The sequence below is a fragment of the Ursus arctos genome, unplaced genomic scaffold (genome assembly GCF_023065955.2).
Source record: "Ursus arctos isolate Adak ecotype North America unplaced genomic scaffold, UrsArc2.0 scaffold_5, whole genome shotgun sequence".
In the NCBI taxonomy this organism is placed as follows: domain Eukaryota; kingdom Metazoa; phylum Chordata; class Mammalia; order Carnivora; family Ursidae; genus Ursus; species Ursus arctos.
In genome coordinates this window covers 70,630,125-70,647,212 of record NW_026623067.1, presented here as the reverse complement: position 1 = coordinate 70,647,212, position 17,088 = coordinate 70,630,125, and the positions used below count along the sequence as shown (strand labels likewise).

Sequence of the window (17,088 nt, the reverse complement as noted above, 5' to 3'; positions counted from 1 at the left end):
TTCTTTCACTTAGTAATATGCATTTAATTTTCCTCCATTGGAATGAGATTGGCAGCTCATTTCTTTTTAGTGCTGAATAATATTTTATTGTCTGGATGAACCACAGTTTATTTACCTACTCAAGGACACCTTGGTTGCTTCCAGCTTCCATGGGCAGGTTTTTGTATGGATGTAAGTTTTTAACTCTTTTGGGTACATTACCAAGCAGCACAACTGCCAGATCAAATGGTAAGAGTATGTTTAGTTTTGTAAGAAACGGACAACTTGTCTTCCAAAGTGACTATATGCCATTTTCCTTTCCCACCGACAATGAATGAGAGTTCCTAATACTCCACATCCTCACCAGCATTTGGTGTTGTCAGTGTTCTGGATTTTGGCCATTCTAGTAGGTATGTGTGTTATTCCATTGCTGTTTTCATTTGCATTTCCTGTTTGACATATGATGTGGAGTAGAGTTAAGGCATCTTGATTCTTGAGAAGGATACCTGTATTGGCTAGTTCTTACATTAACAAAGATTCATTTATTTCATTCATCCATTCCTAAGCAACGTCACCTAGGAGACAGCAAGATAAGAGGACATTTGAAATACAGTACAGGTAAATTTTGACAAATGACAGGTAAGGAAAATTTTGGATGAGATGCATTCCTAACATTGGTGAGTATTTTGGTCAACACGGTCAACTTTTACCCTGGTAAAGCAGAGGCCATCTAGAGAGACTCAATGACCTTGGGCAGAGGTGTTAGAAGATACTGAAAATAAATCTTGCCTTCTTCATAATTTTGACCAGCAGCTCTGGCCCTGCCTTAGTTCATTCACTTTTGCCTCTCCATCTTGTGATAGGTACATCATGACACTTATCCCGGAAGTAGAGACACAAGGCTGACACCAGATCTCATTTCAAAGACAAGTCTCTTAAAAGGCCTCCCAGAGCATAGAGCAGAAGGAAAAGGAAGACACTGATTATAATCACTAATACTGAAAATGTATTCATTTGTTAATTTATTGAGGGACCACTATGTATGAAGCTCTGAATTAAAAAGCATTTCAGAGATTGGGCACATTCAGGATGGTATGGCCATAGAGACATACTTTGATTTGCCGTTTGCTTTCTTATTTGTGCAGTAGTGTGTTCTTTAATATTTACATTAAATATTTAATATTTACATTGCAGATTTTCCAACTCTGTTTTATTTTTGACCCTTAGTTTTATACCACTGTGGCTGGAAATATACTTGGTATGATTTCAGTCTTCTTAAATTTGTAATATTCGTTATGTCTCTTTTTATGTGATTTAACCAGGGGATTCTTCTGTGTGTACTTAGAGAAAATGTGTATTCTACTTTTCTTGGATGGAAGGCTTTATATATACCTTTTAGAACCATGTATTCTGAAGTATGCTTCAAGTAAAAAAAATGTTTTGTTGAAAAAAACATTAACTGAGGATACTCGTTTAAAATAAAGCATATCAGAGGGGAGGTTGGAGGGACGGGTGAAATAGGTGAAGGAGATTGAGAGTACACTTATGACGAGCACTGAATAATGATATATAGAATTGCTGAATCACTATATTGTACACCTGAATCTAATATAATACTGTATGTTAACTATACTAGAATTAAGATTAAAAATTTAATAAAAAAATAAAAATAAAAGCACTTCAAAATTATATGATGTATATCCTCCAGAAACATACATTCTACCTAGGAGAAAAAATACATCTTTATTAAAATTATGGAATAGATTAAGAGATGGCACAGGCCATAGATGGCAAATGTCCCTGCCTTATAATAGTAATTGTCTTAGGTATGGTACAAGTTGAGTGAATGATTTGGGGAACGGGAATAACCATTCATGTAAGTGCAGAATCACAGAGATTTTCCAAAGCTAGACAAATGGTAGGCAAACAGGAATAACCAATGAGGAAGGGCTGTTTGGAGAGGACTGGCCCTGACTGGGGCTCCCTCCTTCCTGCACAAATGTGTTGATTATGTGAACCCAACTAGGCTGGGGGAAAGATGATTGGAACATTTCCTTAGACAATGGCCCAATTGAAAGGTCACTTCCTGCCACTTTCCATGTCCCTGAGGGGGAATCCCATACTGGCTCCCAGTAAACAGAGATGTCTATGTTGAAAGCCAGGCTTCCAAACAAATCCTGCCTGCCAGAGTCATAGGCCTCCACTTTGGGGTTTAGAGATGAATTAAAGATAAGTATTCATGCTTAAATGTCCACTCATATATAATGAAATCTGTAGTTTTTCAATTTACAATCATTGCAAAGTAGCCGTGTTTTCCTTTACTTTGTTGACTCTATGATTTTTCATATCATCTGAGAAACAGAAATTCTTCACTCCCAAATGAGCAACATTTTGAACTCAACCCTGACCCTAACGTGATAAAAATCTGTGCCGTTGAAAAGAAACATAAAGTGTTTTGTTGTTTTGTTCTGTCTCTTCCCCTGAAAGCCATCCAAGGGCAGAATCCTGTTGCCTTTGTTCACAATAAATACGACATAGAAAGAACATGGTATTTTAGACAGAGCTTTCAGAAAAATCCATATAAGGGCAAAAAAGAAACATTTGATGCTGAATTCTTTCCTAATTTAAGACATTTTGAGTCCAGTTTTTATTTTAAAAAAAAAAAAAAGGATAAGAATTCCAGGGCAAATGTTCCTAGGATTTCTTGTGTGAGCTGACAGTAGTAATCAGCAGACATTGTCCAAGTCATTGAAGGAACCCCGCATAACCTAAATGTCTCTTCTGTGTGCCCAGCCAGCACCAGCCTGCACAAAGACCTCATCCCTTCCTCACCCCCGGAAGTCCCAACATACTTCAAAATTCTTCAGCATTTTAAACATCTTGGTGTGTTGTTTTGAAATTGCTCTCAAGTTACTTTTTGGAAACATTGCATGATCCAACGCAGTGCTTATCAAAGCAGAAGCTCTGTATCAGAATCACCTGGAGTTTTATTAAAATGTAGACTCCTGAGTCCATGCCTGGAATTGCTGAATCTGGAATATCTGGGAGAGACCCTGGGATCTGTATTGTTAGAGACTCTCCCGTGGTTTGAATCTACAGTGCAAAGAATCCTGAACTTTGAACTCTAGTCTTAGTTCTACTATTAAACATTCATGATTGACTTTCAGCCCGTCATTTTAATCTCTACAACTCAGTTTTTCAACTGTAACACAGCATTATTGTGAAGCAATATATGCAGAAGTACTGATACAAATTAAAAAAAAATATTCATACATATACTTGTGAATCTCTTAGTTAGATGATAAAGCCTTTGAGATCTGGGAATCTATTGTATTTTTCTTAGTGGTAATGTCATATTTCTAGCTGGATTTCAGTTGTTTAATACCCTAGACAGGACAAGAGTTAGAAGCATTTGCAGCCTGATACTTACAGAAAAACAATTAGCCCCCAGGAGTCCACATCAATACAGAATCTACCTTGGGTGAATCTATCACTGAGCAGGGTCTTCCCTAGGACTTGCAAGTTAATCAACTATCAGAGTCAATTAAAGTTAATAAGGCTGTTGTTTGCTGTCTAACAAAGCTCATAAGATGGACGTGTAAGGCCTCCTCGCTAATTTGCTTAATTTTCCAGGAGCAAAAGAACTCAGATAGCCTGGTAAGTCATGTTGACTACCCATATGGATCAGAGTAAAAGTACCTTTTATGAAGGACATTATTTTACTGTTTTTCATATCAATACTTTGGGAACTACATTACATCCCTATTTTAAAAATGAATAAACTAAATCACGGGAACTTAAATGGCTCTCTGTGACAACCTGAAATGTCTGTCTCCATAAGAGGAGACAAGGAAAAACTTGACAAGGATCCTGCTGATCACTTGGGCCTGGTAGGACATCCTGCACCCACTGAGGGCTGAGGCTGTCAGCTGATGTTCGTTGAGGTGTCTTGCTTCTGTTCTGTCCTCAGACTGACAAACTCCCCTTTTTTTAATTGAAATACCTATTTCTTTAAATACTTAAAGTCTCATTCAGATTTAAGTCTGTTATACTTGTGAAGTCAGTGTTTCCAACAAGTTCGTTTTATGTGATAAAAAGATGAGCATTTTTATATGAATAGGTAGTTACACAGTCGTGATCATGACTACTAGAAAAAATATATAACAAGTATATCACATCTTAATTTCAATAATAGTATTACAAAGATGAGGTTAAATCATTTTAAACGGTGAACTGATATAAAGTTAATTTAAGAAAAAAACATGGGGCACCTGGTGGCTCAGTCAGTTAAGCGTCTACCTTCAGCTCAGGTCATGATCTCAGGGTTCTGGGATCGAGCCCCTTGTTGGGCTCCCTGCTCAGCGGGGAGTCCTCTTCTTCCTCTACCTCTGCCCCTCCTCCTGCTCATGCTTTCTCTCTCTCAAACGAATAAATAAAATCTTAAAAAAAAAAGAAAGAAAGAAAGAAAGAAAGAAAGAAAGAAAGAAAGAAAGAAAGAAAGAAACATTACATAACACCTTAGGTGTTGTGCGGATTTGACCAATTTGTGGAAGGAGTAATAAAGACAATTTGGGAAAGACTACTTTAAAATGACTCTACTTACCTCCCTCTGTTTCATTCTGAGTTGTTTTTATATTTTAATCTTAGGAAAAAAATATTTATTTCCCTGTTTTCAAGTTTCTCAGGCAGGGCTTCAAAGTAGCCTCTTTTGAACCAACAACATATATGTACTTCATTTGACTTTAAGCCACTGCTATGACTGCAAATCACACTAAATATAAGGATAGTAAGGACGGCTCTATTTATTGACGTTTGGCACAGATTATTCATCGCACGTATACCACTGTTAATTACCAGAACTCCTGTGAGGTAGGTATCGTTCTCCGCAATTCACAGGCATGCCAACTGAGATTGTGGAGGTGAAATGATTACCCACATCTCCCTTATTACATGTAGGGACCAAAAATTAAACTCGAATCAAAATTTTTCTTCTTTCCCCAATATATGTTACCCCTCTGTACCAAATTTCCTAAAATGTATTGCTGCCAAAATATTTCAAAATGTCTTACACTGTAAAGTTTCAGTGAGTACATTGTAGTTACAGAAAAACTATAGGCTATATCTGTGTGTGTGTGCCTTTAAGAGAATTCAATTGATTCTATTTTTAATGCGTTATCTTTAAGAGGTCCGCCACTTATTATATCTTCTCTTCTAGAAGTCAACATTCCCCTGCTTCCCTTGGAGATGAAAACCTGGCAACTACATGTGTACATGAGATGCCCTCTTCTGTGTAACTAGGGGTCAACACTGATCCTAAACCAAAGTCAATCTGATTTTCTTTCCTGCAAATCTGTTCTGAGGACAACTTTGCTAAACAGAGGACATGTAAATTTGGGAGCCATGGGACAGGAGAGGCAGAGAGAAGACGGAAACAGAGGTGCACCTAGAACCAGAGAATCAGGCCTTGCGGAGTGAGAGTGGGAGAGAGCAAGAACTCCCATCTGGACTCCTAGTTACAGCCTATCTTGAGCCCCAGTTATTGTATCTTCTGCTCTCATGTTATGTGAAGTATCCCTACAATAAATTTTTATGTTTTAATTAAGCTAGTTTGACATGGATCGCTATTATTATAACTAAAAAGGTGTTAAGTAATACTCCCAATGTTGGAAAGAAACCTCTCCTTGAAAACACTCTACAGTGAAGTGCTGGGAATGGCCAGCAATCCCTGTACCAACGATGAAAGATTACTCCCAATTTTGCCGTGAAAGGGAGGAGAACGCAAGTGGGTCAACGCTCAGAGACCCTTTGCTCTTCTTCGCTCCCGCTGTTATTGGTCCTTCAGCATAATCACACATCCTTACCATGGTTTCTCAAGCACAGGAAGTGTGACAAGGGGTTTTACTGAAACTGGGAGGATCTGTTTATGGAACTATACGATATGCTAATCTGCGTGTTCTACCAGTTCTGCTAAACATAGTTTAAGGGACAATGCCTATGTCTCTTTGATCACAGGGCGGCTGTTTGAGCCAAGAAAGCTTCAGGTAAGGAGGGCACATATTGCATGGTGCACTGGGTGTTATACGCAACTAATGAATCATCGAACCTTGCATCAGAAACCAGGGATGTACTGTATGGTGACTAACATAATGTAATAAAAAAAATTAAAAAAAAAAATCTTTAAAAAAAAAAAAAAGAAAGCTTCAGGCAAGGCAACTCTCCTGTGCATTCCAAAGGCCTTCGCCCTGCTCTGAAACCTTCCCTGCCCTCAGCGGCCTGGGCTTCGGTGTTAACGTTTTTAGCGAGCCAGGTATTATGGCTGATTGTATGCTCTACATTAACCCCAACAGTGAAGGATTCTGAATCGTTCCATTTCTTCTGATCATTTACTGGTAGTGACCATATGACAGATGATTTCAGTTAGTTCTAAGAGCCAACCCATTTGACTGCATTACAAATTAAATTGTCCAAATACGTTTTCATCATAAAGTATTCAAATGAGAAAACATTACATTCTCCCCTAAAGAGCAGAATCATAAATTATGGCCTTTATTTACCAAATAAACTCCTGTTCATCTCATTTAGGCCCCTTTTAGTGGCTTCCTCTACTCATCTTGTCTTAAGCATTCTTACTAGAAACTCCAGAATAATTTTTGACACAGACAAAAGTAGAGGCAGATTTAGTAACCAAAACACGTATATTTAAAAATTGTCCCTTACTTAGCATATGTTAATATGGTGGTTCATACCAGAGGAACAAAATAAAATCATCACAAGAAACAATGGCAAAACACAAGCACTCTGGATAATTCAAACTAAGCCTTCTTGCTGGTTCAAACAATTTGGTTTTGATTTCATACACCACCAAAAGGAGACATTAAAGAAGACTCTACACGGAGTGCTTTTCTATTGTTGTTCATCCATGTTTTCCCTTGGGTTTAAGAAAGAAAGAAAAAAAAAAAAGCAATAGAAACCATATAATTTTTTTCATTGAATTGATTTTTAAAAATGAGTTTGGCAATTAAAATCAGATTTTTTAAGAAAGAAAAAATACTTCTGAGTAAAGCACTTATACGAAAAGTTTTAGCAGAATGTGGATTAAATTATTGGTTTTTAAACCACCCCTTAAAAGTGGCATTCACTCTGGAATGGAAAAATCAGTAGACCCAAAGCATAACAAGATTTTGACTAGTAAAATTAAGAGCTAAATCAAAACTTGGTGTAAATTAATTGCAAATTTCATAATCCTAGGAAAATTCTGACTAAAGCACCTTCCTAGCTGAAACTAATCTTTTTCTAAATGTTTCCTTTTAGTGACTGTTTCCGGTTTATTACAGAAATTCTTCAGGCTATAGCTCCTGCAGTTTAATCCTCCAAGTAGATTTTTTGGTAGCAAATCTACTGAGTGTCCAGCCTCTTGACCTTGTTTCTTTTGGCCTGAAAGTTCTTCTTTTCAATGCTTCTGCCCCAAAGAGGAAAGGCAAATCTAGAGATGAGGGAGGTGCCCTTGTTTTATGAGCCGCCATAAGAGTTGGCAGGTGCGAAAGGATCAAAATGTTAGGAAACCATACAGTTATAAATACATGTTTTAAAGAAAAAAATCTTGTTCGTAGTACATTAATATTATTGTGTGTCATGCTGTAGATGAGTTTACTTCTACAAAGTGAATACCTTGCTTGCTGGAAAATGAGCTAGCAGATGTTTGATTTTGAAAGGAAGAATTAGGGGCGCCTGGGTGACTCAGTCGTTAAGCGTCTGCCTTCGGCTCAGGGCATGATCCCAGAGTCCTGGGATCAAGCCCCACATCGGGCTCCTCTGCTGGGAGGCTGCTTCTTCCTCTCCCACTCGCCCTGCCTGTGTTCCCTCTCTCACTGGCTGTCTCTCCCTCTCTGTCAAATAAATAAATAAAATCTTAAAAAAAAAAAAATAAAGGAAGGAAGGAAGAATTAATGCTTAAGGCTTAAATTAAATATTTTTTTCAAACCTGAAAACTCAATGTGCATTATTCTTTGAATTTATCAGGCCACTAAGAGTAATTATTAGGCACTATTAATATAATATGTTAGTATATAGCAGAATAATGGACCAGGCTGGCCCTACACTGAAGAATAAGAGCTTTCCATGAAGAGTCTATTAGAGACAGTATCTCCCTAAATTCCCATAATGGTGCTTTGACCCTGGTTAATGCCAGTGAAAACCGAAGAGCTGTTAAAAAGCAAGTAACTTTAAGTCTCCATGTAAACTCTTTTTGCTGCTTATAGAATTCTTCCCCTGACTCATCTCTGCAGAAAGAGGTATTTTTTCTTGGTCTCAGTTTATATGTTGTCCCTTCTATGAAGCTTCTCCCACATCAGCTCCTTCCTCTTGCCCAACCCCCAATGCAGCAGAGTTAATAAATTAATCACGCCCTCTGTGTTACCATAGCACAGTACTTATGCTGTATTCCAGTTAGCTCTGTACGCATGGGTTTATCATCATGATCCTGGAAACTTTTGAAAGTGGGAAGAGTATGTAATTCATTCAGTGCTTTGTTTATAACAAGTACTCAAAAGACGTTCATCAGAAACAAGGGAACAAAATCCTCTTAACAGAAGTGAATGCATGGATTCACTCATTCATATCTCTATTCAACAAGTAATGTTACTTAGGATATATTTTGTCTTATTGCAAAATATTTTCTCAGAGACCTAGAGGTCATTGGAAATCTTTCAAATGCTTGACATCATGCAGTGGGCAAGAACAGAGTAAAAGAGACAAGAAAACAACTCCTCCTTCTTAAAAATTTTGCCCTTGGCTATCTCTGATGCTAAACATGTAGCAGGTGCTTGATGAAAACTTGTTGAATGATTGATTGATTGATTGATTGATTGATTATAGCTGAAGTTCAACTGTTTTCTGTCATAGCAGGTGATAAAAATACCTGCTAAAATTTTCATCTTCTACAAAAACGTTCTTAGGAAGTCGAGTTTTGTCCTGACAACTAACCTACACAAGACTGATATCATTCCTCATTAAACGTTCAAAATTTCTTGTATGCATCTCTTTATATTCTAAATACATCCATTGATGTTTATGTAGTATTTGCGTATGCTTTATGCTGCCTTTACATGCTGATTTTACATCCTATTCACTTCCTTTACAAGCTGATTTCCTCAAAATGAGAGAAAAACATTTTATCCCTGAACTAAAAAACTGTATATTTGTGCTTCTACAAACCAGGAAATTTGTTTAATTGTCTTTCACCAGGTCGAGGACCATTCATATTAAAAATGATAAGCCAGAGGCACTGCAAGTTTTGGTACTCCTTCTGAAGTATCATCAAATGACAAAATTGCATTTGGAGCCATGCTAGTACCAAGCATGGATGACCATATCCATAAGTTCTTCAGCTTTCAGAGTTGGAGGAGACTTAAAGAATAATATATTTCAAGTTTAATGCAAGGATCCCTTTAAAAAAAAATCTGGTAAAATCTCTCTGGATACCACTAGGGACAGAAATCATTTTCCTCACAGAGTGCCTGTTCCATTTCTGAAGAAGTCTAATTCTTAGAATGCACTTCCATTTACTGAGCCAAAATCAGATTCCCTGAACTTCAAACATTGATCCTGGCTCTAGCCTCTAGTGTTTCAAAGATTTAATCTAATCCCTCTTCAAATATTGAAAAGCAGCCATGGTTCCCTCTAGGTATTTTCCAGTACAGCCTATAAACCTGACTAAATCTGTATCATCCAGCACACATGTGTCTATTAACCATAAGGACATCATGAGAGATCACTTCAAAGGCACTACTTGTGTACTAATGCCAGTATTTCTTTAACCACCAATTAAATAAGCAAAGTGAATTGGTCATGATTGCTGCTAAGAAACTCATGTTGGCTCTTAGTGATCACTGCCTACTTTCGGGTGCACATATGCAATCTGCTTAATAATTCATTTGGCAATTGGCACATTTTTGTTTCCAGGATCTATATTTCATTCTGTATCAGTCACAATTCAACTGGGGGAGGATGGGTCTCTAAGTATTTAAAACAGTGGAAGGGAATGGATTTAATACGGAGAATTGGTTACACAGATGCAGAAAGGCTCATTGAACAGGGAGTGGTGAGACAACCCAGAGATTAGAAATAGCAGGAAGTAAACAATGAATCATGGAACACTACATCAAAAACTAATAATGTACTGTATAGTGACTAACATAACACTAAAAAAATTTTTTTAAAAAAGCAAGCAAGCAAGGAAGCAGGAAGTCACCAGGACTTCTAGGCTAGAGAAGAAAAAGCAAGAGCCTGTGATACCAGGGCCAGGGGTTAGGGTCACCTAGAGGATGATCAAACTGTGACAGGAGTGTAGAGCAGGAGTTGCAGCTATAGAGAAGACACTACTTGAGACATTGCTAGAAATATCCCCTGAGGCACAGAGAAAGAGGGAAAATAACCTGGTTTGCCCGTTCCCCCAGCCCTTTACTTTTCCACTGGGTTTCTCACTGGCTGAACCCACTAGAGAGTCAGCTGACACAGAAATCTGGAAAATGCAGCCAGTGGTGATGGGGGTGCAGAGCAAAGCAGGAGAGGGGTGGAAATGGGTGCCTTTCCACAATTCTCCATGATTCTTTAAAGACACCACACTTACAGAATATCTCAGTACTTCTGATAACTACCTTAATTAAAACACTTATTTCATTATGGTTTGTTTTGGAGGTTTCTCCTCACATAAATGTCTTCCCTAAACCTGGACATGCATGACGTAACTGTGTTATTATTCTGGTCATTTGTTTTTACCAGTGTGTTGCATCCAGAAATACAAAAAATTGTATTTTCCCCCCAAAAGCTCCTCTTTTATTATCACCTCCCTTGTTTGAGGTTCAATTTCTGCCTAATCATGTTTGCATTATGTTTTTTAGTTTATGGTTAGTGTTAATAAATGGTTAACTGGAGTTTAAGTAGATCCAATTTTCCTTCTTAGCAGGTTCACTCAACAATATCTGCACTTATTGTTTTTCTAACAAGACACACCCAACTTTTACTGTTGTGAAGAAATGCCTCATGAAAATGTTCCACTGGCATTTAAATGATGCATATCAAAAGACCCTTGACATATTTTTATTTTTTAAGTAATTTGCTTTTTATCTTTTGGGATTTCACTATAAGAATATTTATATGGTATCCCTGGCACAAATATTGTAGCATTTAACAGCCAGGTAGCTTTATAAAATCATCTATCAGCTGACTGAGTTTATGAATGTAACTAATCTTTCCCCAACAGGGCAGCCTTTCACAGTGATTGACAGAATTGAATAGCAATTGCATCATTGTGTTGATATGGGATGCACAGCCAGCTTTTTCTGACTGTCCAAAGTAATCATTTTAATTACAGACACTAGACTGCTCCTTAAACAGTGGTGTACAGAGCTGTGCTATCCCATACAGTACACTCTGGCCAAGGAAGGCTACCAAAACCTCAAGATGTGGTTCTACTGAATTGACTAAAGCTATATACACCGAATGCACACCAAGTTTCAAAGACCTAGTATGGAGAAAAGAATGCAAAAATACCTTATTCATATTTTATATTGATTCTGTGTTAAAATGTTAATAGTCTGGAAATATTGGGTTCAATAAAATGTTATTAAAATTAATGTCATCTGTTTCTTTTTACTTCTTAAGTTTAGTTCTAGAAAATTTTTAAAACATATATGTGGCTAGCACCTGTAGCTTTCTTTGTATTTCTTTTGGATAGTGCTGGTCTAGAGCAAATGAAGAAGTGAGTATCTGTGGAGACAGGCATAGCAACTAACGGAGAAGTCATCTCTCCTTTTAATTAGTTTTGTAATAGCAACAGATTCAATGTCAGACATTTAAAAGAGACAATACTATTCTCTTCAGTCAAGCAAAACTCCCACTGTGGTTCCTAAGAGTTCTGCCTGAGTGAACCAAATGAGATTAAGCCCATGATGTTTACTTTGTACTAAAACGTTTTCTCTTTTCCGAAACTTTCTTGGTATAGTGTTGGCTAGCAGGCCGTAGAAGTGCAGCATAGAGAAAGGATGAAAGAACAATAAAGGAACAATTTGAAAGTGTTGTTTTGAAACATGTAACTAGTGCTGTCAGCTGCTGGTTCTTTCCATTTTGTACATTTACATTTCCTGACTGTAGTTTAAGAACATTTCACTGCGTGTTACTATCAATCATCCTTAACCTAGAATTGCACTGTACATTAGTAACAGTTAATTGGCATATTTAAAGTAAATAGCTACTTAGTTTTGTTGTGAAGGTTTTGCATACAAATCTATAACACCACACGCTTTGTTTGTTTCAATAGCAAATATCCCTGTCTGCAACATTGCCACTTCTGTCAGTAGCTGAATAGAGATGCAATCACACTGAACTACCCTGCACACGAGACGACAGCCCAAATGACGTGCAATGTGTAAGCAGGCACTCTTTGCCCATCAAATGATGCCCATACAGAGGCAAGAACACAAAGACGTGAAAAGGAGAGGCAATGTGAAATTTTAGGATGGTCAAGAAAGAAGAGGGGAAAAAATAAAACACAAATTATTATTTTGCCTACATGTTTTCTACACATTCAGGAGCTAAGGGAGATTACTTAGCGTACATTGTCTTGGCCTCCGCCATTTGTGCAAGGCTGGGTATACACCCAGCAAGCAACATACTTCCCACAGCTCAGGGAGACATATCATTCTACTCTTCATTCCCGCAGAGGGATGGAATTGTGGAACTGTCCCTCTTCGTTGGCAGCAGGGCTAAAATGGGAATGGGTTAGGTATTTGACGGTAGAAGATAAAATGAAAAGGACTTCTTTCCAGCTGTGAAGCTAACACATCAATGAGATATACCCAAAAAACAAACAATCCACACTATATTTTGGGCGAATGCCAGAGTCTCCTAGACCTACAGAGATGAATCTTCCCCCAAGTCCCAACATTTTCTTTACTACCTGCACCAAGGAGTCAAAAGAGACCATTTGGTAGTTATGCCTGTTTATAGGTGTGTGTGGAGATGGGTGGGTGTTTGTGTTGTGAATGAGATGAGTTGCCACCCTTTCCCTTAGCCATAATTCTGTACTAGGATTTCCATAGAAGCAACAGTATAAACACTTGTCCATATGGATCATTTTCACAGTCCGTAAAAATCCTATAAACTGACAAAAAGTTTAAAATAAAATTAACAATATCACTAATAATAGTACAATTAGGAATCAGAAATCATAATGATACTATTGTTAGCACTAAAAACATTATTACAACTCTATTAAGAGATTAAAGGGGGAAAAAAGAAAAGTTTTTATGGAGATAACCTGAAAAGATTTAATCACTACTCATTTTTTATTTCTTTGATGAAATTCAAATATGAAATACTCCAAAAAAGTTTTATTTAAAATATCAGTTCGATACATCATCATTAAGTAGGCTTTGTTACTTTTTTAATGGGCTAACCAAGCTCTGGCATTTTTCAAGTGTTTGCAACATGCCAACACATCCTGCATAGGCAGGAGTGTTCTGAGCACATGTCCTTCAACCACTTCCACGTATAACATTCTACCTTGAAAGGAAAAGAAGAAAAGTTGCATTGGTGTTATTTCAAACATCAGAAATGTGAAGAGGGGAACTTCCTTTCCTAAGTACAACTATCAGGAAGAATTTCCCATCTGTTCTAAATTTCTGATATTGAACTCTTCAGTTGAGGTCCACAGTTTTTCCTGGTTCACCGCACATTTCTAAATAGATATTTTGCCAGCACCAACTCAAAATTGAAAAGCCAGAATTCCTAGTGTTTTTGAAGCTCTTTATCCAATGAGGCTATCTTATGTGAACTGGCAGCAACACCATCCAGGCTGATACCAGGCTTGGGACTGCACATGTCTCCTTGTTACGTGGCCCATTCAATTCAGGACTGCATCCCATCCCTCTCCTGAGTAAGTTGTGTTCGTTCCTGTCCTTTCACAGCTATCATTAAAGCTCTGAGTGATGGTTAATGCATAACTAGATTATTGCTATAACCTCCTCTTCATAGGGGGATCCATTGTCTCTGTTGCAATTCATCTTACATAAAATTATGGAATTATGGACTCTAAAGGGATGCCTCTTAAACTGTCTGAACACAGTTAGTGAACATGGTTTTTATTTCCTCCAACCCATCATGGACTGATACTTTGATAAGCTAAAACAAAATGAACTTCTGGAAAAGTGATCACATGCTTAGAGGCCCCAGCTATGTCAGGGTGCTGTAGAAGTTTCTAAATGCTGACTCTCTATTTCTGTATTTGTCTCATGAGAGACCTTTACATTTGCTGATCAGAATCAGTGTGCAGACCATACTCTGACAGCACCAGTGAGCTACATTCTATCAAATCATCATTATTTTCTAGGCTCACCATTTACACCACTCCAGTCCAAGCACCGAAAGTCAACCTAAAACTCAACTGTCTGTCCAGATGAGTTGCATCTAGAAAATACCTGAAAAGCTTCTTTCTCTCCCACTAAATATCCTCTGATCATAAAACACTTTAGAATCCTGTGTTAGATAAAATTGTCAAAGATTTTATGGCAAAGAGGTACCAATACCTTCATCAAAGTATGAAAGCACAGGAGGATACTTGAAAATGCTGTGGCCACAAAAGTCTTAGAGAGAAGCAGAAAAATGACCAAAAACAAACGAACAAACAAAAATCCCATCCAAACTTATTAAAGAGAATTTTAACACTATTTTACAAAAGGGACATAAAAACTGTATCGAAGTTCTTGTCACTAAGATGACCAAATTCAGTACTGAAAGGCAATATAGAAAAAAAATGTTAAATAATAAAGTTCTTCTGTGCACTCTCCCTTTATATCTAGTAAGTTTTATAAAAGTCAAACTGTTCATTTTGTGTTATATAAGAAAAATATCCAGATGAATTTCTGAAATTTCGACCATATTCACTGATGTCAATATGTTGCAGAGATGCAAAGAGACATTTCAGTGAGACACTCACCTTCCAGCTATGCCTGGGTATACCATTTGTCTTAAGCATTAAAATTCAGGGATAACAATACCCTCTCATCCATAGGCTCAGAGTCATAATAATCTCCTTCTTTCTGGATTCCATTGCTTGAGCCAGATTACTTTTCATACTGTTTCTTCATATACTTTGCAACATGATCACATCGTATTTTTCTTCAAAACTCTGGCAGATTGTTTGGGCTAGAGATAGATGGAGACAAGAGGCACCATCTGGTGTAAGATCTTTATTCCTTGTTAGCACTACAGGAGTTCTGGTATTTTACATGGTTCAAGCAGTAGCAACAAATTTTTTAAATGCATAGATTGAGAAGGTGTAAGATGGTCAAATGGCCCTTGGCACCGTCTAAGCACATCACTGGTTTCATCGGTGTAGAGTTGGGTTTTTCGTTTGGGGTTTTTGTTTTTTGGGGTTTTTTTTTTTTGTTTTTTTGTTTTTTTTCCAATTCAGACAACCAGTGGCATATGGTTTCATGATTCACAAAGATGGTCCTTGACTATAGATTTGACGATCTCAACACAACTTCCAGGCTTGCCAGAGCTGTGTTACAGCAGAGAGAGCAAATAGCTCATGATATTTCTCCTCTGATGAGTAAGCTCCAAAATCACAGGTTTAAATTTGATCTGGGATTGAAAGAAAAGGAACCATGTCCTCCCATGCCAGTATCCATGCTTTTTCTTTGTCAGAGGTGAGTGTCTATTTCTGCATCAGTGATCCATGGCTTCAGGGAACAAATGCTCGAATAATGCCCAGGTTGATTCTGTTGACTTAGACTGAATATATACATTTGCTCTTTTCTTTATCTTTCTATTCTTTGGAACGCCAAGCTTTTCCTGAACTTTAGCTATAGTTCTAAAAATCTAGCAACCATTTAATAGAATGTTTTTTCACCTTCCACACACAAAGTCAGTGTTTTCTAATGGAATTAGCTAAGAGTTGGGTGCCAGGAGATTTGCTGAGAAGCTAACTCACAACTACCTTGCGAGTATAAGTGAAAAAATGAACTGGATCAGTGCTTTGGAAACAAACTAAAACATCAAAAAATGGGACTTATACAAGTGAATCTTGACTGCAATTCAAGAGTTGAAGTTAAAGGAAACCTCACCTGTTGGCTCCTGATTTCAGAAGCTACTTGGAATTACTGCTGTTGGAATGTATTGCCAAAAATTTGAAGTATCTTTCTAAGGATCACATTAATATCATCTTAATCTCCATGAACTGCTCTGCTATTACCCCATACACGTATGGTCCTCATTCTCCTCTCTCCTGTCAGCCGTTTTCTTTGATTCTTTTGTTAATCCTAAATTAAACCCTCATTTTTCTTTCATGCTTCCTCCAAATACTTTCTTACCTGAAGACTCACGTTTTTACACAGTTTTCTGGATCCATGAATTATGACTTTACTGAGTCCTTTGACCACTTATTCCTGCCATCCACCACTCCTTCACTGAAAGCCTCCTTTTTTTTTTTTTTTTTTTTTTTTGATGTCATGAAATAGTGCGGATATCAGTGGGGATGATTTGAAATGAAGAAGGAAAAGAAGAAATAACAGAACATAAATAGGGTGTTATGTTGAAGAAAGTAGATGTCAATATGACAGCAGATGGTGTAGATAAACTCACTATTAATATGGTCAACTCGTTGCATTTGCCACATGGCTGCAATTGTAAACCATACATATAACTCAGAAGTCTAACAAGCTCCGCAGGTAGTTATTCAGTGATGCTCTTTAGGCAAGAGCTATGCCAGAATCAATTCTTTTTGTGTTTGTCCAACAGGCAGAGTACCTTACAATGTTGAGGTCATTGTTTTAAAGCTAATGATTCGTGAGCAGTCTCATTTTTGTGTTAGCAGCAAATAATCTCCTTCAAAGTTCAGAGGAGAGACATCTGTATACTCCTGACATGCCTTGATTTCAATTCTATAATAGGACTCTGCTTCTTCTTGGAACACATGCTCCTAAAAGAAAAAGTGAATGTACACCATTCTGTCTTGATAAAGTAGAAGAGAGCAATCTCCATGTAGCAGTTCCTTTCTACTCTCCTCTGTACGTTGGAAATGAAACAGAAGTTGGACTCCAGGGAATGACC

General features: G+C 37.5%; 1 long non-coding RNA gene across 2 annotated transcripts in view; it reads right to left on the bottom strand.

The window, feature by feature from the left end:
• Nucleotides 1-17,088, bottom strand: part of LOC113255120 (uncharacterized) — a 132,321-nt gene that overhangs the window by 13,018 nt on the left and 102,215 nt on the right. The window contains exons 11-14 of one of the 2 annotated variants that reach the window (XR_008957593.1): nt 16,350-16,456; nt 14,972-15,180; nt 4,251-4,418; nt 344-554 (exon numbers count right to left, since the gene is read on the bottom strand). This is a non-coding gene — a long non-coding RNA (uncharacterized LOC113255120). Of the gene's footprint in view, nt 1-343; nt 555-4,250; nt 4,419-11,073; nt 15,181-16,349; nt 16,457-17,088 lie in introns of those variants that run through there. The other variant, XR_007190508.2, reaches the window with a different exon arrangement.